The sequence below is a fragment of the Tamandua tetradactyla genome, chromosome 21 (genome assembly GCF_023851605.1).
Source record: "Tamandua tetradactyla isolate mTamTet1 chromosome 21, mTamTet1.pri, whole genome shotgun sequence".
Taxonomy (NCBI): domain Eukaryota; kingdom Metazoa; phylum Chordata; class Mammalia; order Pilosa; family Myrmecophagidae; genus Tamandua; species Tamandua tetradactyla.
Window position 1 is genome coordinate 33,573,859 of NC_135347.1, and position 23,461 is coordinate 33,597,319.

Here is a 23,461-nt window from a genome sequence, read left to right on the forward strand (position 1 = left end):
TTCAGGGTTTTCGATGTATAGTATCATATCGTCTGCAAACAGTGATAGTTTTACTTCTTCCTTTCCAATTTTGATGCCTTGTATTTCTTTTTCTTGTCTAATTGCTCTGGCTAGAACCTCCAACACGATGTTGAATAATAGTGGTGATAATGGATATCCTTGTCTTGTTCGTGATCTTAGGGGGAAAGTTTTCAATTTTTCCCCATTGAGGATGATATTAGCTGTGGGTTTTTCATATATTCCCTCTATCATTTTAAGGAAGTTCCCTTGTACTCCTATCTTTTGAAGTGTTTTCAACAGGAAAGCATGTTGAATCTTGTCAAATGCCTTCTCTGCATCAATTGAGATGATCATGTGATTTTTCTGCTTTGATTTGTTGATATAGTGTATTACATTAATTGATTTTCTTATGTTGAACCATCCTTGCATACCTGGGATGAATCCTACTTGGTCATGATGTATAATTCTTTTAATGTGTTGCTGGATTCGATTTGCTAGAATTTTGTTGAGGATTTTTGCATCTATATTCATTAGAGAGATTGGTCTGTAGTTTTCTTTTTTTGTAATATCTTTGCCTGGTTTTGTTATGAGGATGATGTTGGCTTCATAGAATGAATTAGGTAGCTTTCCCTCCACTTCGATTTTTTTGAAGAGTTTGAGCAGAGTTGGTACTAATTCTTTCTGGAATGTTTGGTAGAATTCACATGTGAAGCCGTCTGGTCCTGGACTTTTCTTTTTGGGAAGCTTTTGAATGACTGATTCAATTTCTTTACTTGTGATTGGTTTGTTAAGGTCATCTATTTCTTCTTGAGTCAAAGTTGGTTGTTCATGCCTTTCTAGGAACTTGTCCATTTCATCTACATTGTTGTATTTATTAGCATAGAGTTGTTCACAGTATCCTGTTATTACCTCCTTTATTCCCGTGAGGTCAGTGGTTATGTCTCCTGTTCCATTTCTGATCTTATTTATTTGCATCCTCTCTCTTCTTCTTTTTGTCAGTCTTGTTAAGGGCCCATCAATCTTATTGATTTTCTCATAGAGCCAACTTCTGGTCTTATTGATTTTCTCTATTGTTTTCATGTTCTCAATTTCATTTATTTCTGCTCTAATCTTTGTTATTTCTTTCCTTTTGCTTGCTTTGGGGTTAGTTTGCTGTTCTTTCTCCAGTTCTTCCAATTGGACAGTTAATTCCTGAAGTTTTGCCTTTTCTTCTTTTCTGATATAGGCATTTAGGGCAATAAATTTCCCTTTAGCACTGCCTTTGCTGCATCCCACAGGTTTTGATATGTTGTGTTTTCATTTTCATTCACCTCGAGATATTTACTAATTTCTCCCTTGATCCACTCGTTGTTTAAGAGTGTGTTGTTGAGCCTCCACGTATTTGTGAATTTTCTGGCACTCTGCCTATTGTTGATTTCCAACTTCATTCCTTTATGATCCGAGAAAGTGTTGTGTATGATTTCAATCTTTTTAAATTTGTTGAGACTTGCTTTGTGACCCAGCATATGGTCTATCTTTGATAACGATCCATGAGCACTTGAGAAAAAGGTGTATCCTGCTGTTGTGGGGTGCAATGTCCTATAAATGTCTGTTCAGTCTAGCTCATTTATTGTAATATTCAAATTCTCTGTTTCGTTATTGATGCTCTATCTAGATGTTCTGTCCATTGATGAGAGTCGGGAATTGAAGTCTCCAACTATTATAGTAGATGTGTCTATTTCCCTTTTCAGTGATTGCAGTGTATTCCTCACGTATTTTGGGGTATTCAGGTTTAGTGCATAAATATTTATGATTGTTATGTCTTCTTGTTTAATTGTTCCTTTTATTAGTACATAGTGTCCTTCTTTGTCTCTTTTAACTGTTTTACATTTGAAGTCTAATTTGTTGGATATTAGTATAGCTACTCCTGCTCTTTTCTGGTTGTAATTTGCATGAAATATCTTTTCCCAACCTTTCACTTTCAACCTATGTTTATCTTTGGGTCTCAGATGTGTTTCCTATAGACAGCATATAGAAGGATCCTGGTTTTTAATCCATTCTGCCAGTCTATGTCTTTTGATTGGGGAATTCAGTCCACTGACATTTAGTGTTATTACTGTTTGGGTAATACTTTCCTCCACCATTTTGCCTTTTGTATTATATATATCATATCTGATTTTCCTTCTTTCTACACTCTTCTCCACACCTCTCTCTTCTGTCTTTTCGTATCTGACTCTAGTGCTCCCTTTAGTATTTCTTGCAGAGCTGGTCTCTTGGCCACAAATTCTCTCAGTGACTTTTTGTCTGAAAATGTTTTAATTTCTCCCTCATTTTTGAAGGACAATTTTGCTGGATATAGAAGTCTTGGTTGGCAGTTTTTCTCTTTTAGTAATTTAAATATATCATCCCACTGTCTTCTTGCCTCCATGGTTTCTGCTGAGAAATCTACACATAGTCTTATTGGGTTTCCCTTGTATGTGATGGATTGTTTTTCTCTTGCTGCTTTCAAGATCTTCTCTTTCTCTTTGACCTCTGACATTCTAACTAGTAAGTGTCTTAGAGAATGCCTATTTGGATCTATTCTCTTTGGGGTGCGCTGCACTTCTTGGATCTGTAATTTTAGGTCTTTCATAAGAGTTGGGAAATTTTCAGTGATAATTTCTTCCATTAGTTTTTCTCCTCCTTTTTCCCTTCTCTTCTCCTTCTGGGACACCCACAACACGTATATTTGTGCGCTTCATATTATCATTCAATTCCCTGAGCCCCTGCTCAAATTTTTCCATTCTTTTCCCTATAGTTTCTGTTTCTTTTTGGATTTCAGATATTCCATCCTCCAGTTCTCTAATTCTAACCTCTGTTTCTTGAAATCTACCATTGTAGGTTTCCGTTGTTTTTTTCATCTCTTCTACTGTATCTTTCATTCCCATAAGTTCTGTGATTTGTTTTTTCAGACTTTCCATTTCTTCTTTTTGTTCATCCCTTGCCTTCTTCATGTCCTCCCTCAATTGATTGATTTGGTTTTTGAAGAGGTTTTCCATTTCTGTTCATATATTCAGAATTAGTTGTCTCAGCTCCTGTATCTCTTTTGAACTATTGGTTTGTTCCTTTGACTGGGCCATATCTTCAATTTTCCTGGTGTGATTTATTATTTTTTGCTGGCGTCTGGACATTAATCAGATTTCCCTGAGTGTGGGACCCAGCAGGTTGAAAGACTTTCCTGTGACGTCTCTGGGCTCTGTTTTTTTTTATCCTGCCCAGTATGTGGCACTTGTCTATCTGTGGGTCTCACCAGCAAAAGATGTTGCGGCTGGTTAATGCCACTATTGGTGTTTGGTTGGACCCGGTCCCTGCCACTCTCAGAGACTCCCTCCTCTCCCTCTGGGCAGCTGCCTGTGGGGGAGGGGCACTGGCCGCCACAGCTTGGGGAGGTCACTGATCCAAGACTCGCCACCGGACCGGGAAGCCACCTGTGGGGGAGGGGCACCAGCCGCCGTCCGCCGCTGCTTGGGGAGCTCGCTGATCCAAGTTCGCTGCCGGACTGGGTAGCCACTTGTGGGGTAGGGGCGCTGGCCACCGGCCGCCGTGGCTTGGGGAGCTCACTGATCCGAGACTCACCGCCGCACTGGGAAGCCGCCTGTGGGGGAGGGGCATCGGTCGCCACCGCCGTGGCTTGGGGAACTCGCTGATCCGAGACTCGTAGCCAGCCCAGGAAGCCGCCCACGAGAGAGGGGTGTCGGCCGCCGGCTGCCACGGCTTGGGAAACTTGCCTCTCCGAGACTCTCAGCCGGTCCAGGAAGGAGGGAGGGAGGGGTGCCGGCCACCAGCCGCCGCGGCCCGGGGAAGCACACGCCGCTTGTGGAGCTCACCACAGCGGAGTCTCGCAGCCAGTCCAGCCAGTCCAGACTGGGGTACACTGTGTGTCCGGTCCCTGCCGTGGCCCCGGGAGCTGTTCTGCACTGTTTCTGGTCACCTAGTAGGTGCTCTGAAGGAGGAACTAAGATGCGCGTACCTTACTAAGCCGCCATCTTGGCCCTTTATCTCTTTTGGTTTTAAGTACATCTCACTAACATGTAGGCACACCTTGCCAAGAAGATAAATTATACATATTACAATAAGGGAAGGAAATATATAAAATGCATGCAAAATACCTGTGAGAGATGTCTCCTTATGCCAAAAATATGTTTATTTACTGTCTAACATATCTATTTGGAAAAGCCTACCTACTTATTGAATTATGAAAGGAAGCCATTACAGCCCTTTTTTCTGCCACAAGAGGGTTTTGAACACCTCTGTTCTTTCTCATAGTCACCCACTTGTGCCTTCAGAACTTGACTCTAGGTAGCACACAAATCTTTCTAGTTCTGCTCCCTAGAGAAAAAATGCTCTGCAAATCTGGGGAATCCAGGGATAACTAACATTCCATAATACTCGGCAAATCGCTAATATATTCAAAGCATTATTTTAGGTTCTTTACATACCAGTACCACTCAAAGTGTAGTGGCTAGCATTTTACTCTGAAGTAAAAAAAAAAATTGAGACTAAACATTTAGAAACTTAGTAAGTTAATACAGCAACTTTTCTGTTTAATCTATTTTTTTAATTGGGACTTGTGCTTAATCTCTTATTTCCTTTTTCTAGTAATTCTCTGCATTGTATTTTACAAAAGTATCAGTTACAGATTAGAAAATCTTAAAAAATGGATCCTTCACCACAGATAATTTGAAAAGTACTCCTTCACATATTTTACTCATTTAATTCTTACAGCGACTCTATGAAGTGTCTATTATTATTAGCCACATTTTCAGACAATGATACCAAGGTAAAGTTGAGTTAAACAAAGGCAGTTAGTAGGGGACAGAGCAGAAATTCAATGCCAAGCATTACAGTATCAAGTCACACCTTTAACAATGATGCTAAACTATCTCTCATATGCCCAACTTTGGTGGATGTATGCAGAGAAGTATAGGAAAATTCAATTCAGAAAAGGAGTCAATACATTGATCTTTTGACTGACCTATGACCCTTGGTGTCCAGAGCATCCTATATCATCAGTACTGTAAAGCAGTGCTGAAGCTTATCCAGCCCAAAGAAGGCCATCATCCTTGATCATCTTTGCCCCTTCACTGCAGCTCTAATGAAGCTCCTATTTTCTGGTTTCTTCCCTCTGGCAAGGCTCTTAAAGCCTTTTGAGCCTCCTTTTGCCTGAGGTATTTAAAGTCTGAGGTTCTAGAACACAGGTGAACCATAAGCTACTAATTGCAGATAAAATCTTGGGATATGTCACTTGCAAATATGGAACAAACATATATTTATTGAATGCCTACTATGTGCAAAAAATGCTTAATAAAGTGCTTAACATAGAAACTCTTTATGACTTGCATTCTACCTAAGTTTATACTATCCTACATTTTAAACCCAATTGATTTGTATGATTAAAGCTCTTATATTTGAACTGACCTACTTTGCTATTAGTTTAGAATTTATATCAATTTGTTCTCAATGAATAAAGAGAGCTCTATTGAGTCTCAGGGGAATGTACTTTTGTTTTTGTTAATCCTTCTACTGGGGTTACTATTCACCTACTTATTAGGCAAGAAAGTACAGCAGACAGAGCATAAAACTTGGAGCCAAAGAATTGAAATTTGAAATCTGATTCTTCCACAAATATTGAGTACCTACTATGAACCAAGGCAGTGTTCCAAGTGCTGGAGATGTAGTGGGAAAAGAGACAGGCTATATTGCTTTATCAAGTTAATATTCTATGAGCAAAAATACATGCTTATTTCTCAACAGTCTAGCATCTATTTTTTTCTGACTGATCTACTTCTTACAAAATCCAAGCACTTTCCTCTAAGAAATCATTGTGTTTGGTTCTTTTGTATTTGATACATGTTGCTAGCCTCTCCTTAAAATTCTCCTTTCTGTTTGTTTCTGGGTCTTTTCACCAACATAGTTTTCTTTCTTCCCTTATGACTGTTCTTCGTTCATCGCCTTCTGACTTGGCTGCTTTATATCATCACTTAGTTACATAGGCTCTTAAACTTTTTAACTGCATATGACTCACTGCACACATCTTTCTATACATATTTCTTAAATAAAAGTTTCATGAAACAATACTTATTCCTAGTGGAAGGGTCAGGCATGACACAAATACACTAATGGATAAGAAGATAGCAGTAAGTGCTATGAAGGAAATGAAATGGAGTGTTGAGATACAGCGTGAATGGTGGAGAGGGGTATTTTAGATGGTACATCAGGCAAGCCCTCTCTAAAGAGGCAGTAGTGGAACTGAGATCAGAATGTCATGCCGGAAGTAGATATTTAACAACTGTGGGGTGGGGGTGGGGTGTTATACGCAAAAAAAGTAATATATGGGCTGGTGTGAGTAAATTCAAAGAGAGACAGACGTTAAGACTGTCTCAATCCAGTTGCTCTGGGCTGTTCTCAACTTGACCTTCATCATGTGACCTGAGCTGGTGACAAGTCAATTGGCAAGTCCCAGGCTTCACTTGGCAATCTTTAAAGAGATTTTCTCTTTGAAATAAGGGAATAGTTCCTGGAAACATAGAGCAAGCTTTCCTTGTGTGGCACTGACTGTGTATGACCGCATGCCCACTCTTGACTGAGTCCCTGTGATGGAGGAAATTCCTTGCATGTAATATCATGGGCTGGAGCTCCTGATTCAATCACTGACCAGGGAATGGGACTTCCATGATTTATTCCTACTAATCAGAAGTATGCCTGGAACAGGAGTCACTCCCGCAAACTATGTACCCCACTGTAACTGAGAGAAATGGCCACTTGAACAAAAAAAAAAAAAAAAAAAAATGGGATGCAATCAGGGAAAGGGTGAATGTGAGTGGAGGCTTGGTAGTCAGTCAACAAGGTCCAGTATAAACAACACACTCAAAGATCCTGGATCTATTGGGGGAAAGTAAAAAAAAGGCTCAGAATGGTTAGAGTGTCATTAGGGAGGAAAGAATGACATAAAGTGGAGCCATAGGGGATACAAAGTTCTTATAGGTCCTGGAAGGCCATGGTGAGGAGGCCAAATTTCATTTCAAGTGGAATGGAAGCCATCAAGGTATTTTAAAAGCGAAGCGGCATGATCTGACTGCAATGTGAGAGAACTAATTGTCATGGGTGGTGGGGGCAGAGGGCAGTGGAGCAAGGTGCATGTAGGATGCAGGCAGACAAAACCGTGAGTGGACACTACAATAGCACAGGCTTGTGATGTTGGTAACTTGGACCAGCAGGTAAAAACTGAGATACAAGTAGTCAGTTGGAGGTTAGGCTGATTGGAAGATGAGGGGAAGAAATTGATCATTAACACATTGGGGGCAATTTTGTTTCATCTTCCTAAGTTTCAACTATTGTGCTTTAATGGGGGCATGATTCAACTGCTTACTACAAAGTGTTGCTGAAAGATAGAAAGTGAAGAATACATAAAAGTGTTTTGGGTACTTTATGTTAAATAAAATAAATGCATTATTACTCCTTTAGAGTCTCCCTTAAGCCTTCTTCTCAGAGCCTTATATTATCAGAGCGTCCTCACACTGATCTCTTCCCCCTTTGCTTTCCTAAGATAGTGTCTGTAAAGATCATTTTAATCTTAAATTTATAATTATAATGGTGTGCAATAGTGAACAAAGGGATAGTACATTACAATTTAAAAGTTTTCAATTGCACACGTTCACACATACCCCCTTACATGTTAGGCATGTATCTTCAAAGATATAAATCAAAGTTTCTAGCACAGCATCTGGCACAAAATAAGTACTAGACATGCACTTTCTTTTTTTCTTTGGACTCCAGTTCCATGCATATATTTTCCCCCTTCTGTCTATTCTGAGTACCTACCCCCAATCTAACTCAGTAGGGAAAACAAAGTAAGCAAAATCAATAGCTATTGAAATGAATTCTGCACTCATTTAAATACAGAAACTTCAAATTAAGCAGTGCTAAAAGGGGAAAAATGTAAATGACAAACTCTGAATAAAAAGGAGTGCTTTTAGTTTGCTAAAGCTGCCAGAATCCAATATACCAGAAATGGAATGGCTTTTATAAAGGGGATTTTTTAGTTACAAGTTTACAGTTCTAAGTCCATAAAAACATTCAAACTAAGGCCAACGTCTGTCACATGGAAAGGCATAAGGCTGGTATCTGGCTTCTGGTTTCAAATGGCTCTCTCAGCCCCTGTAGCTCCTTCTGGCTTCTGGCTTGCTTAGCATCTCATGGAAAGGCATTTGGTAATGCATGCTGGGCTCTGCATCTCCAAATGTCCATATCTAGGCATCTGTTCTCTCTGTCAGCCCTCCAAGCATCTCCTTCAGCACCCCCAGGCATGTCCTTCAGCACTCCAAGCATCTCCAAATGTCTGAGTCTATGTCACTTCCGACTCTTTCCTTCTCTGTGAGCTCTCTCAAAGACTCCAGTAAACTAATTAAGATCCATTTTGAAATGGCGAAGTCACATCTCCATCTAACCAGAAGGTCTAACCAACAATTGGTTACGTCACAGATCAATGAAACAATCCAATCAAAGCTTCCACCCTAAAGAAGAGGTCTGCCCCCACAAGACTGAATTAGGAAAAAGAACGTGGCTTTTCTGGGATACGTAACATCCTCAAACCAGTACAAATAGTAAAGTTTCCTGTTGATTAATCACTAGTGTGAAATGATTAGTATATTTTAATAAATTGTCAACTACCATTCTGGCTCCTATAGGAAAACCTGGAGACAGAGAGAGCACATGGTCTACAGTGAATTTTGAGCTTAAGGAAGATAGAATAATCCACAAAAAGAGTCAATATCTAGGTAATTATTTAGAAACCCAATGTATTTTGAAAAACAAGAGGGCAGAATAAAGCTCATGTCAAAGAATGAATCATTCAAATACATATACAGCACCTTAAGTATGTGGGGAAGGAGCTTTAACATCTAACTTTCTCATATACTCTGGCTGAGACATCAATATCCTAAACATCCCAGATTAAACAGCTCAGACCCTGAATCACTTTAAGCCATATAAAGCAATAAACCTTCAAGATAAAAGACAAATAAAACAGCAGAGTTCACTGAAAAGCGATGTGCATACCATGTTTACATTTGATTTGTTGAATAAAGGGTGAAAGCTAAAAGCCCCTTTTGTTACCCTTCTTTGGTAATATTAATACAGAGTTGGGTAAGATCATATACTGTACAGTGTTAAGAAATAAACATTATCAATTTTCCTGACACTGCAGAATGCAGCTTAAACTCAATTTAGAACAAGTTTCAGGAAAAAAGCTAACAATCACAAAAGGAATAAAATGAAATCAAAATGTAATACAAATGTGCTTTATTACTTTACAAGTATAGACAAAATTGAAGACATAATTATATAATATTTAATGCTAATTTTATTTTCTGAGGTCATCCACAGGCCATCAATCATGAAAATATTAAAAGGACATATTTCAATACCACATAATTAAAATAAATGTTGGTTGCTATATTTTGCTTACTTTGCATTTGTGATTTATATATTTAACTGGATGCATAGTTAAAGGAATGTATGCACAGTAGGAGAAGCAATATCATCTCTGCAAGTCGCACAAATCATCTACTAAAGTGTTACATGCACAGCCATTTGCTTGGAGCAAATGGTAGTTTTTCTATAAAAACATTATTTATGAGCACATCAGATACAATCCGCATACTAATGTAGTCTTAGAATTTACAGAACTGCCCACATGGTTTGTGGCTTTCTCTCTCTCTTCCATCAACTCCACTCCCTCCCCAATTAGTTCCATCTTCACTTACATCTCCACTACACATATTACACATATATCTGTCTACTTTTTTTTTAAGCCTAAAATAGCTTAAAAAAACAGTCACAGAAAAAATGTTATAAACCCTGACAATTAATTTTCATGTAATCCTTTATGCAACCACTTTTTCCCCCACAAATGAAAAAATAAATAAATAAAAACAGATCCATCACCATTCAGGCAATTTTAAAAGCTTCCAGAATGGATCTATATAAAGTAAGCTATCAATACAGATGTACACAAAGTAAGCTGCGAAAATGCATGGGGACGAGTTCAAAATAATGATACTCACACTCTAAAGGAAAAACTCAAACCTAAAGCAAGGATCCAGAGTATGTTATCTGAGCATAGCGAGATACTCTGTTATTTCTATTTGCATGCATATTTACTTATATGCATATTATGTACAAAATAATCATGTTTTGGCATACATTTTCATTCAAAGGTATAAAACTCCCTGTATGCTTAAAACATATTATCTGCCTTAGACTTCTCTTTAAGAAGAACAGATATGCAGTACGTTGATATTGGCATTGTCACAACTCAGTGGCTTGGTGCCAGTCTCTGTGCCACTGCCTAGCAACCTCCCTGAATCACAAAGAAAACAACAATATGCTAGATAGCTTGAGGAGAGCACAATGCAATAAAAATTTACATAAAATAAATGACTTCATAAATGGCAAATTTATCTATCTGCTTAATATCTTATACTGAAGTCCATTAAAGATTTTTATAAGCCAACAAAAAAAGACAATGTAACTTGCATTCTAACTAGAAAGCATTTCATTGTCTGACAGTTGTGTGGTTTTATTCTGTCAAAACTGATTCTCCAATATGCTTATACAATATCATACTAAAATATACTCCACTAAAAATAAATATTTTTTTGGAAATTAAGCAGACTTGAGACCCTAAGCAATTTATTAACTAAGCAGACCTAACCACAAAAAATCACTGATTTCTCATGGCCTGTGTGCATCTATGAAGCTCCTATAGGAACAGAGCTTCTGCAAAATATATAGGAAACCCTCAAAAACTAATTACTGGCATTCTCTTCATTGTCACTTGCCCTATTCTTAACGCTGTCATGATTTTTAAACTAATATTATCATCATTTACATACTATATATTTATAGATTTGATAAGTGAGAAGTCTTTTTCTACAAGTCTATTATTTCTAGATCACAGAAGAAAACATTAAAAATTACATAAATCAATATAGATCATTGTTAAAATTTTTCTTTACTGCCAAAATTTACATATTTGGGTCAAAATCTTTGCAAGATTTATAAGACAAGAAGGAGTCTTTAAAGTAAATTTTAAAAACCAAAGCAGAAATTTCGATGAGTTTGTACACAAGGATATGGACATTTAAAAAGCATTTTTAAAGAAACCACCAAGCCATATATAGGGTGACCAATTGTCCTTGTTTGCCCAGGACCATCTTGGCTTTAGCACTTTAAGTTCCAGAGCCTGGAAAACCCTCAGTCCAGAGCAAACTGGGATGGCTGTCATCCTATCGGTATGTTACTATCCCATTTTTACCATAGGACATAAAGTAACTGTAGTTTGTTTTCCACGTATCCAAAGCAATAAAGATTTTCACAGTTAGATATACATATATGGTGTCTGTGAGTGTGCCTGTGTGTTGTGTATGTGTGTGTCAGATAGTAATTAACCTTTTTCTGTATAAATTTTAGAACCTTAAGTTAAAAGGGACCTTAGAAATTATTTTGCCCAACATTTATGTTACAAGTAAGCAGACTGCAGCTTAGAGAAATAAAGTGACAGTGTCAATCGACTATAACAAGAATTCTCTTCTTGTCTTAAGGTTAGTTGGGTCTTCCCACGGAACCTCTTGAGAGTATTCTAATGAAAAATGTTAAAAAAAATTTCTGGTGGCTCCAAGATCATGGAGCAATTAAAAGATAGTGCACCTCGATACATAAATTTAATACAATTGCAACTAGAATCATTAGGATTTTCTCTAATTTAATAAATTGATCTTATAATTCATATGGAAAAATAAATGCCCAATAATTGTTAAGACAACCATGTAAAAGAAGATTGAGGGAGAAATTCTTTGTAAGATACGCACCACAATGTTTCAGTAGTCAGCGCTATAAGGTGCTACTGTTGTAGGAAAAGAAAATTGGACTAGAATTGAAAATTTGAAATTAAATATCAATATATGTGCCTCATGTTTATATGGCAAAGGTGGCAATGCAATTCATTGTTGAAAGCACGGGCAGTTCAATATATAGTGCTGTCACAATAGCCACAATTTCAGAAAAACATTTAAATGTAATACCATTCTAGAACATATAATACCATATTTGAGATAAAGATCTAAGTGTAAAAAAATAGAACAAAAGCCTTTGAAGTTTTACTACATGTAAATATAAAAATTTCTCCTAGAAATAAAGTTGGGATTAAAATAGTGTATAGACCAATGGCTTCAAATCAACAGAATGTTGAAAAATGTATGAACAAATAAACATTAATTCAACATGCAGGGAGTATGATTTTTTCTTGGCTACCTCCTTCATAATCTCAGATGTGTACAGAAGGACGTACTAGAATTCACCACATTATGAAATCATTTTTATAAAAATATTATCTTATATATATTAAAATACATAAAACAGCTTCTTATACTTTTTCACTTGCAAAAGCCACAGGCATGTTTTCCACAAGATCCTCTCACTGAGCATGAAGTCATGCAAAATGTTTCTCTGGGGAAATGAGAAAATGCTGATCTATTGATAGCAACTGTCCCCAAAAAGAAAAACAGCCAAAAAGCATGCCTCCAGGGGGCAGTTGGGAAAGGAACAAAATCAGCACATTTGCAAGCAAGATGACAACCTTTATTAAACCAATTCTATCCTACTTTACCTCTACCATAAAAGCAAAAGGAAATATTAACAGTTGAATCATTTTAAATGAGCACATCAGAGCATTCACTACCCATTGCTTTCTACCCTCTGTCACGGTATGGCACACTTAAAAATGATGTTATTTGTACAGCTCAAGTTAGTAAACAGGCGAGACCACTGACTCCACAACTCCAACCACTGTGGGCTACCCGGGGCACAGGGACAAGTACCTTGTCCTTTAAGAATTCTCCAGCACACAGATTAGAAATCTCTGCCCTCACCAATTGGAGCAGGTGTTCTATCACAATATATTGTGTTCTACAATGATAAAAAAGTAATGGATACTCACCAAGTCCTTAAGGTCAAGGGCAGAAGCAGCAGGCAGATTTGAGTAGAAGGCCTGTCCAAATGTCATCCTGTAGGCAGGAAAGTACAGTGTAGGATTTGAGCAAGGGATCATAGTTTAAAAAGAAGCAAGCAAATCAGAACAAATACAAGTTTAGAAAATTTCAAGATCAATTTTGGAAGATTATACTAGGAAGAGAGTTCGGTGACAAAGTTGTCCTTTTCTTTGTTTGGGGGAGTGAGTTGAAATAAAGAGTTCAATGGTCAAGGCCCAAAATATTCACTGAAAAAGTAAGAGAACAAGTAGGAAACTATGTGGAATGTGGTGTTTCAGGAAATTTCTTGTGGTGGCAAAATGTCCAGCACTTGAAAGGAAAGTGAAGCCAAGGAGATCAGTGTGGCAGTATGTATGGAGGAAGTATGGTCCTCGGAGACAGGAATGAAAAAGAAAAATGATGCGAAAGATATAATAAAGTACAGAACAATATAAATTAATGACTAATTAGATCTAGTTATGGACAGAGAGGAACCACAAAGAAAAGTTTAAGACGTTCAGAATTTTTGTCTGGGGCAAAGGAAACATGTGATGTCATTTCTAAAATAAGTTTGGAGAAAAAATAACAAGCGATTTTTTTAGATATTTTGAATTTAGGTGACAGAGATTCAAGCATTAGCCAAAAGTATTGATCCAGATCTTGAGAGAAACGTCATATTTGAAATTGTAAATATGAATGAGAGTTCCAAGAGAGATGAAGTAATTTTTGGTAAGTCCAGCTATACAAACTCATACAGGCAATATTATTAAAATTGAAAAGGTTATATAGGTTCAGCAACATTCCATATAAAAATGTTTAACCTGCAAATCTCTTCCAACTGTTCACAAATCATTTAGTCAAATATTCAGCAACCTTTACATGTGTACTGTGGCAGGACTGGGACATACTGCAGGGAACAAGATTAACTTGAGCTCTTGGAGCTTGCAGAATAGCAGGGGAAAAGGACAGGAAACAAAATCATGTGCAAATAAATACATAATTGCCAACTGGGTTAAATGCTGTGAATTCAAATCAAAGTGCTATTAGAAGTCATTATTGTCAAGCCATAAACCTGCTATATACTAAATTCAAAGAGACATATATTTAATATTCAATATTGCCCTTAATGAGTTTGTTTACATTCAAATTTTAATTGGGAAACAATTATTACTGAAAATTTGACCATTTACATGAACAACATATCCAAGGCCAGGTCAGGTAGCAACCCTTCTCTGTCCTTGTGCTCCCAGAAGCTTTATAGTTTTCTGTTCACGAGTCTGCCTCCTTTCCTTGACTGTAAACTCCTTGAGCACATTAAATATGTCTTACTGATTATTATATCTGCAATGCCTAGCATTCATCTGGCACATAGGAGGCACTAAAGAATAAATAATGGGATAAATGCTTGTCTATCAGAAGGAAAAAATTACTGCGAAAATCCCTGTGTCTTTATTTTTATCTTTCATCATCAATACCAACAAATGTTGAACATCTGCCATAGACTGGACACTATGCTAATTATGGGATTGCAAGGAAACACAAAGCATAGCGCTTATTGTCAAAGAGTTTATTTATAATTTAGGGGCACAGAATATGCAAATCATATAGTATTTCAAGTTTCATTTAAACTACTTCCACATAAGGCATCTCCTTTTCTCCTCATAACAACTTGTGAAATAGAGAGTGCATATTTATTTCCAAGAAATTCCAATGAAAAAAATGGAGACTCACAGAGGTGAAGTGACTTGCCCAAGGTCACACAGACAGAAACTAGACGAAGAGAACTAGGACTCAAGGACTAGTCTGGTGCAGTTTGGAGTAGAACAGCAGCAGGAGATGAACCTTCAGACATAGATGAAGTGCAGCTTAAATACCAGGTCAGGAGTTCAGATTTACAGCTTAACATCAATTCACCCTCCAATCCCTTATTTGTCTTAGATGTCAAAAAATAGTTAAGTACAAAATAAAAATAGAATTAGCACCATCAACTTATGTAAAACATTGAACCTGAGATTTAAGAATGTTATTTTTTAATTGCTTTCCAAAGAAATAAAAACTAAAGGGTTATATACTCTAAGAGCCACTATAAGTATTTATATATGCATTCTTTTTAATTAAATTTTTTGAATTTAATTAATTTATAAATCTTCCCTCTCAGCTATGAGCATAAATAGTATTATTTGTGGAATAAGTGGCAGTGATGGTTAACGACTCTTTGTAATGTAGTTAGCAGTTGTATTTCAAGCCCATACACCAACCAAACATAAGGAATAGGAAGTGAAGGTTTGCAGTTACTCACGTATCTTAGTAAGTACCTTTTATTGCCTCCAGCACATATCCTCCCAGAACACTCCCTCCTTTCCTTCTTCCCCTACAACCAGGTTACTTCTATGTAACCTGACCTCTGAGACAGGGCTAATTGGATCAGAGGTGGATTATTGATCCAAGCAGGTCTAATCATATTTTCTCTGTAGAACTCGGATAGATACAGAAACTGAGCCGGGGAGTACACTAATGTCAATGAGACCAGCAAAGGAAAATCCACAGATATCCTTTGTTGAAGATCCAGGAGCTGCCTTGACAGCCCATTTATCATGTTTGTTTCATCATGTACCCCAGTGTCCTTGCAAACTACTCCATACTTTTGCTTAAACAAGTTTGCAGTGTTCCATAACATGCAACCAAAAGAGACCCAACTGAGTCCGGGCTGGAAACAGAGTATAGGAGAACTACACACTGTTACCCAAGGATAACAGACATAATCTGCTGGACCTACTGATAAGAGATGTACCCACAAGAGTGAAATGCAAAAAAAAATGAAATACACCATGAAAAAAAGTCATTATATGTAATAAACAAGTCAGTTGTTCAATGTTCCCTTACTCTTTTGATCTAAGTATTTATTTCTAAAACATGATATTTTAGGATAAGATCATATTTTAGGTCAAATATGCATTTAATACATGGCTCAGGGGGAACAACAGATACAGGGTATACAAAAAGGAATGAAGCATTTAATCATCTACATGATTTTCAATGACCTAAGGAAGCCTTTGGCTATGAGACTGGCATCATGTTACATCTACTTTTCAGGACTGACCAGGACCTGGACACAGCTGCATTTAATGGTAATAGGAACAGAGTGCCTCCTGAGGAAAAGCACATCTTTTATTGCCATCCTTACTTGCTTTAGAAAAGCATAATTTTGTTTCTTTCAGGCCTAGCACCTGTGAGTTTATCTTAATTTGCATACGTTTATGTTATCCTCACAGGCAGACTCCCGCAGTTTTAAATTTATTTGCCTACAGCAATTTAGCAGAATGTTAAACTTCTCCCATTCTAATCCTATACATTCTTCTACCTTAGATTGTTCCTTTTTATCAATTCACCCCTCATTCACCCCACTTAGTTCCTTGGTATCCCCAAATCTTTACCATATAGTCAGCCTCATGTTGTATATAAAGCATTACATCTGAGTCCAGCCATCAAGAGGGCTACTCTACTTGGAGACATTAGAAAGGCAAATAATTTTTTTCTAATACAAGAAAATGCATGATTGGATGACAAAGGATTAAGGCAGGGTCCCAGTTTTTGCATTTACTTTTGTTTTGCATTAGAGTCTTTTTCTTATAGATGTAACCGACACAGTGAAAGAATCTCTGCTTCAAGGATGGGTGCAGTTCTAAAAAGAGTCATCCAAATCTTCGTTCTTGTATAGATGATGAAAATGAAATTTGAGAGAAAGTCACCCTATGTCTAAAATGAAAAAATCTGTGATGTAATTTTATTTCAGGGATGAAAAAGACAGCAGGTAATGTTGTTTATGCAGCCATGTTCAAGATGCAGTGGAAAACCTGAAGTGACTCTCAAGGCAAGAGCAAATAGGTAAGTTCTCCATTTGTGATTTACTGCTAAAACATCGTGTTTCTGGGTCCCTTTCATTTTGGTTTTCAGTGGTGACCCATAATCCAACCAAGAAAAACAAGCCATCTTAGCAAAGAACATTATAGAATGGGAATATAAGACATAATCGCTGAAATTGCCTTCTGTATGTCATAGATGAGATTGTCTGTTAAATATATTGCCTTTGTATTTTTTTATGGCTTAAGGGGAAAGACCAGTTTTAGGTGGAAAAGAATTTTTAAAGATTGCATTTTTTAAAGGTACAAAACTGAATTATGAAAAATCAGGGGTAATGTTTGAATGATGTGAGAGCAATTTACCACTGTAAAAAGATTATGACAGTAAGTCAGAAGAGAGTAGGTGGCCCCTTCAACTTACTGACACCCATCATTCATTTCCAAGTCACTTGAACAGAAGTTTAATTAGCCCCTAAGAAAATTCTGGAAAATCCAGCACCAGCACTTTCTGCTTCTCAGTACTTTGACTTTTTCTTAATGATCCAGCAATCCACATGAAAAAATAAAACCAATTATTCTTAGAAGATAAGTAGGAAAGTTTCTGATTATATGCACACTCCTCTTTCCTGTCCCCTACAACCCAGTTAGGTCCTGGAGGGAAACAAAGGACACACTCAACTTGGGAGACTAACAAGAGTTTAAAAAGAGGCTATTTACAAAGATGTGAGCAATATTTAGGAAAAATAACAAACATTAGTATTGTTGCAATAGTGTGGCACTATTGTCATCTCTAGACTTAATGGTGCAAGGTGATGGAGCAGTTACTGGAAACCAGAAAGAAAGCTGTGTGGAGAGAGGGTGGCCTGAAATGAGCTATGGACATGGGGTGGGAGCAAAGAGAATAAATACACAATTCCCCAACCTCGCTCCATCACCCTCTCATTCACTGCCAGCAACACCCACTGGCCAAATCACCGGCACAAAGGCGAGTAGAGAAGATGGAAAATGGGTCTCGAGGGCAAATGGAAGACCTCTAGCACATCTGCCAGTCTTCTCTGCTTGAATTCTTCCCATTTTTCACAGCTTATATTGAATGACACAATACAAACAGAATTTTTCTTTGTTGATACATCTCTATAACATGCTAATGAAATGTGATACCTCCTGTTCTCTTAACTACTATGGCACTTTGTCTTTACCTTTTCTATGGGTCTCCTGAATATTCTACCTTACAAGCTGTGAATTTGTCTTAGCACCAAACCCTTAAAAGCATGTGATTACATGTACCCATGTACGTGCATACACACTGAGCACGTGCACACACACACACACACACACACACACACACCCTCCTACACTCTATGCTCTAAGGGAATGGTGTGTAGTTTACTTATATTTGCATTCCCCATAGCATGTAGCAAACGCCTTGAATACAATAAGTCCTAAATAAAAGTATAATGAATTAAATTTCCACCAAGATTAGTTTTGCTAAAACAATGTTTTACATTCATTTCAGATGATTTTTAAAGAAAATAAAAACTAGTTCTATTACTAGAATCCCTATATTTCAATTCACTTATCAAGACTAGGTGGAAATGAATCAACACCTTTTCAGAATTATTTATTTATTAGATAACAGGGTGAAAAAGAAGACATATCTAATTTTACAGAGTTGAAGCAAATAGATCAGAAACAAATAATGGAATAGATATAATAGGCAGGATGTTGGAGTGTAATAAAACCAAAGTTCTGAATTCATTAAATTCTTTATATGACAGCCTGAAAAATCATATAACTAAAACAAATTTTTCTTTGATAAATAGGGGCATCCTTCAATATCAAACCCAATTAAGAATGGACACATGGCATGATAATGACATATTTGACTCTGTGTTGGGTTTTAAGTCCTATAACATGTTAATGAAATGATGTCCGAAAGCCATCACTGTTGCTGAACCAACCTAAATACTGAGAGGATAATTCTACCCTGTTTGTTTGCTTTTCTGAAACTTCAGATGTGCCACTTTTGTCAACGATTACACATGTTAAAGAGTCATAAAGGAAAATAAGTGTGATAAAAAATTATCAAAAGACAGGCAAGTCAACTAAAATTATTCTGTTTTTACTGTGCTATTCATGTTAGCCATGTATTTTATTTCAATAATAGGCCATCCAGCTTTCTATTTCAGGGTGAAAACAAGTTTTATTTTATTTAATGAGTAATGCAGAGGCTTCTGTATTATTAATAAGTAACTACCATTCTTCTCTTCGATTTCAAGAATTATGCTTGGTTTAAATATTTTTAAACACTGTTTTCCATTGCCTGCTAATGTTTTTGGCTTTCCATATTCAAGGAAGGAACTTTTTTCCCTTTCAATTTTTTCCTGTTGGCTATCATCATCAATGATATTCTTGTGTATCTGTGAAGTCTTTCTCAAAGTACACTGACCCCACCACTGGTTGGTTATGAGGAAGCTTTTATGATTGATAACATCTGTTTCTAAAAATAAGTAATTGAGACATATTCCAAAAGAGTAATATCTAGGCAGCACCCTTGCTTAACTTAGACTATCAAAAAAGAAAAAAATTCAGTTAACCAAACCTTCTTTGCTGGATAGCCAAGGTATTAAGAGAGCAGTAATTGAAATTTTAATCTCCTTGTAAACCACTATTCCTACAAAAATTAATATTAACCATAAAAATAACAGTGCAATATATTCAAATTTACTTTATCCTAAGTTAAATTAATTAGGTAGCAGAAAATTTTACTTGTTGAAAAATAGACAAAAATGTTTCAATACCCTCATTTCTCAGAAAAGATGTGCACAAATGAAAGAAATTATCATGCACAGAATACTTCCTTAAAATGAGTTATATTCAAGATACACTGCTGTTATCCCACAGTTAATTGGTTTGCATAAAAATGATACAGAAATGAAAATAAAAGATCAACAATTACAATCATAATTTGTAGCCTAGAGTATAAGACTCAGAATGACAAAATTATTTTAAAACAAACACTTCATATCTTTATATCACCAAATCAAGTCATATAAATCATAACAGTATAAAAGTCCCATTTTGCCATTTTTACTTCAAATACAAAATGTTTTCCTTTATCTCTGAAAATAGAAGTCAGTTGGCATTCACATCCCATAAATCATATTCACACAATATACATTGTCATTCATTCAACTCTAGCATAAATAACAGCTAAAATACTGGCTGGGCAACAAAACCACTTTCTGAAAAAAAAAGGCCAAATTTAATCTATGGCTGAACTTTTATAGTAATCTTTAATCAAAACTTGAGCCTCTCTGGCCCCTCACAATTTGAATTTAAGAACATATTAAGATGAAAAATATCCAGCACTGACTTCTAATACATAAACCATTGAAATCACTCATATCTATCCTCTTGAACAAATGCACCATCTCAGATGCCAATTTTTTAAACATCTGAGAGAGAAAAAAAACCACAAATATTGTATTCCCGGTCTTAGGGCTATTTATCTGTGTCAGGCTTTTTCCATTAGAGGCTGTGGTAGCATTTTGTCAATGTGGCGGTAAGACTACTGATAAGGCATTCACATTCTGATGTGCCAAGGGAAGAACAAAATGGGAGATTTAAAATTTAAATAGACAACCTCACATTTTTCCCTTGCAGATAGCTGGGTATCTAAGAAGGTTAAGATCGTGCCTTCCTTTTCTACTCCACCCTCCAAGTTCTTGAAGTAGTTCTATTTGTTTTGAAGAACACTACCTTTGTGGGGCAGTCAGGCTCTCCATCTCCAAAAGGAGTAAAAAAAAAAAAAAAAGTCTCATTTGAGACAAAGGAAGAAGCGACAGCTTACCTTCCTTCCTGTCCCTGACTGTCCTCTGAGGGCCGCAGCAGTGCCAGCATGCGAGAACATAGGGGAGTCAAGGTAAATATGAGCAGAGAAGAAGAAAAATCTAATCTGTCCAGTCCACACCCTTCTCAGAAATCCCTGGCTTACTCTACTTACCAAAACAAAGAAGAATTTGACACCAAAATGGTCTGAATGCTAGAAAGTCCAAATACATCATTATGACCAGCTGCTTAATTTTTTAGGTAGGAAGATTGAAACCCAATAATGTCGTGAAGTGCCCAAAGTTTACAAATTCTCAATGCAGTGTTAATTTCCTCATAGGCACTCCATTTACTATTAACCATCCACTCTATCTCTGGGGCAGTATTCTGCGCTGGGCTCCCAAACATGCCAAGATCTTTTCTTCTTTGGGCCTCTGTACCTGCTGTTCCTTCTCCTGCTCCTTCTCAGCTCAGATCATTCTCCTCGGAGATGTTTTGCCTGATCACCCTAATTAAAATTACTCACCCCTCTCTTTCCCAGCAAACTTTTATCATACACTAAAATTGTCTTCTTTCTTTATTTGTTCATATATCCATCATCTCTCTCCTCCACTAAAATATATACCCAGTGAAGTAGAGGCCATAATCTGTCACATAGCAGTCGCTCATAAACTGACCACTTTGTACTAAATACCACTATAAATTATGACAGATACAAAGACCAATGAGCCTGGGTCCTGCCCACCAGGAGCTCATGGTCTAATGGGAGAAGTAACTACTTGAGTCGATAAGCCTAATAAAGTCAGGATTGAATAAAAGTAATAAAAAATAAGGCACTAGGAGAACATGGATAAAGTGACAAACTACCTTGAAAACCAGAGGTTTCTCGGAGGAGGTGTATTTTCCTTTCAGTCTACGTAGGACTTGATTTTAATAGAGACCGTAGGAGGAAATAACCTTCCAAGGAGAAGGAACACCTTTCCTCAGAAATAGCAATCATGACATTTGGGAAATATTTGGCTGGAACATGGGAAATAGAGAGACCCAAGGACAAGAACATACTAACATAAGGACATCTCAAATCCTTTGACCACATATCCTTTTCTCCAGTTCATAGTGCCCTTTCCTTCTGTTTCACTTCTATCTTCACCAGCCCAGACATCAAGTCATCACTTCAATCATCCACTTTCCAGAACTTCACACTCAGTTTTCTTTTCCACCTGTCTTTCAAAACCCCATATTAGACCAAAATGTCTACTCTTTTTTACACTTCACTGGCAAAAATCACTCCCTGAATATATGTATGTCCCTATGCAAGTAGTCACTGCTTCTTGGCACCCTTTTGTGTATCATTTATGACACGTATCTAGAATGTTTACATCCAAATTAGCTACTGCTTGTGTAATCTACATGTCCTTCAGTTAATGTCTGGTTCTGTGGCTCCCTTCAGATGAATTCAATGAACTCTCAGCTCACTTCTTGTACAGCCCTCATCTCAGTATTACACCTGTTGGGTTGCTGGACTCTTCTGGAGTATGTGCTTTTTAAGGACCAGAACTATGTCTCTCATTCATTTATTTTTAATCTTCATCACAACTGATGATAAATTTTAGATGATGAGTATATATTCTCTGATTGAATAAGTAAATGAGTCAATGATGGTATAATACATAAGGATAGGATGAGATGAGAAGAGTTGAAATTCCAAATTGAAAAGTTTAATTATATTTTTTCAGCATTGGGGACTGATTAAAGACTTCAGAGTAACATGATCACTTTGTTTCAAGGCTAATTCTGGCAGTGGAATTCTGGAAATGCCTAATGTGGAGGATGGGCTGCAGGGCAGAGAAATGGGTGGTGTCAAAGTTTGGAGGCCATGTCAAGCACTCAATTCAGGATAATATGGATAGGATTAATGCAACAGCAGAAGGAAACACCAAAGAATTCCATTTGAATGAGAAAATAATGGATTCGGTTTAAACACAAGGTATAAAATATCCAATAGGCTATTAAAAATATAGGGTTGGATAACAAGACATTTAAAAAAAAGTAGAATTTTTAGAATTGGAAATCAACTAGTCCCCTTTTCCTTCCATTTGTTTTAAGTTTTGAAACTGGTATTCAGGAAAGATACTTCAATCAAGTGCAATGAACTCTAATTTCAGCATGATTGTTTCATAGATAACAGTTGACATAATGGGAAAGATGATATTTCTAGGCAAGAAGCCATACAATGAAAGGTTGAGAGATGCCAAGCCCTGGACTTCAGAATGTACCTATATGTAAGGCAAGTGAGAGACAGGAGATCCAGAAAAGGAAACAAAGGAAATAGCATTCTCTCACTTTTAGAAACACTTTATGGTACAGTTCTTGCTTTACCTATAGGCAACTTGGGTTCAATCTTCAATTTATTTCTTTAAGCTTATTTAACTACCTATTCTGTGCTAGGCACAATGCTGGGCTCAGAGGTCACAAAGATCAGTTATGTGAATTGACAATAAATTCACATTTACTGGTAGATGGGAGCAACTATAAGAACACATGATGGTTTGGAGCTCTGCACCCCCAGAAAAGCATATTCTTAAACTTAATCCATTCCTGTGGGCCTTGTAAGGAGGACATTTTGATGAGGTTATTTCAGTTAAGATGTAGTCCGACTTAATCAGGTTAGGTCTTATTCCTATTACAAGAGTCTTTTATAAGCAGAAAGAAATTCAGACAGGG

General features: G+C 36.9%; 1 long non-coding RNA gene across 1 annotated transcript in view; it reads right to left on the reverse strand.

Annotated features, from left to right (window-relative positions):
* The window catches only part of LOC143665553 (uncharacterized), a 110,632-nt gene that overhangs the window by 11,657 nt on the left and 75,514 nt on the right, over positions 1–23,461 (reverse strand). Inside the window, exons 4-5 of the long non-coding RNA XR_013167051.1 lie at positions 14,778–14,888; positions 13,016–13,082 (exon numbers count right to left, since the gene is read on the reverse strand). This is a non-coding gene — a long non-coding RNA (uncharacterized LOC143665553). The remainder of the gene's footprint in view (positions 1–13,015; positions 13,083–14,777; positions 14,889–23,461) is intronic.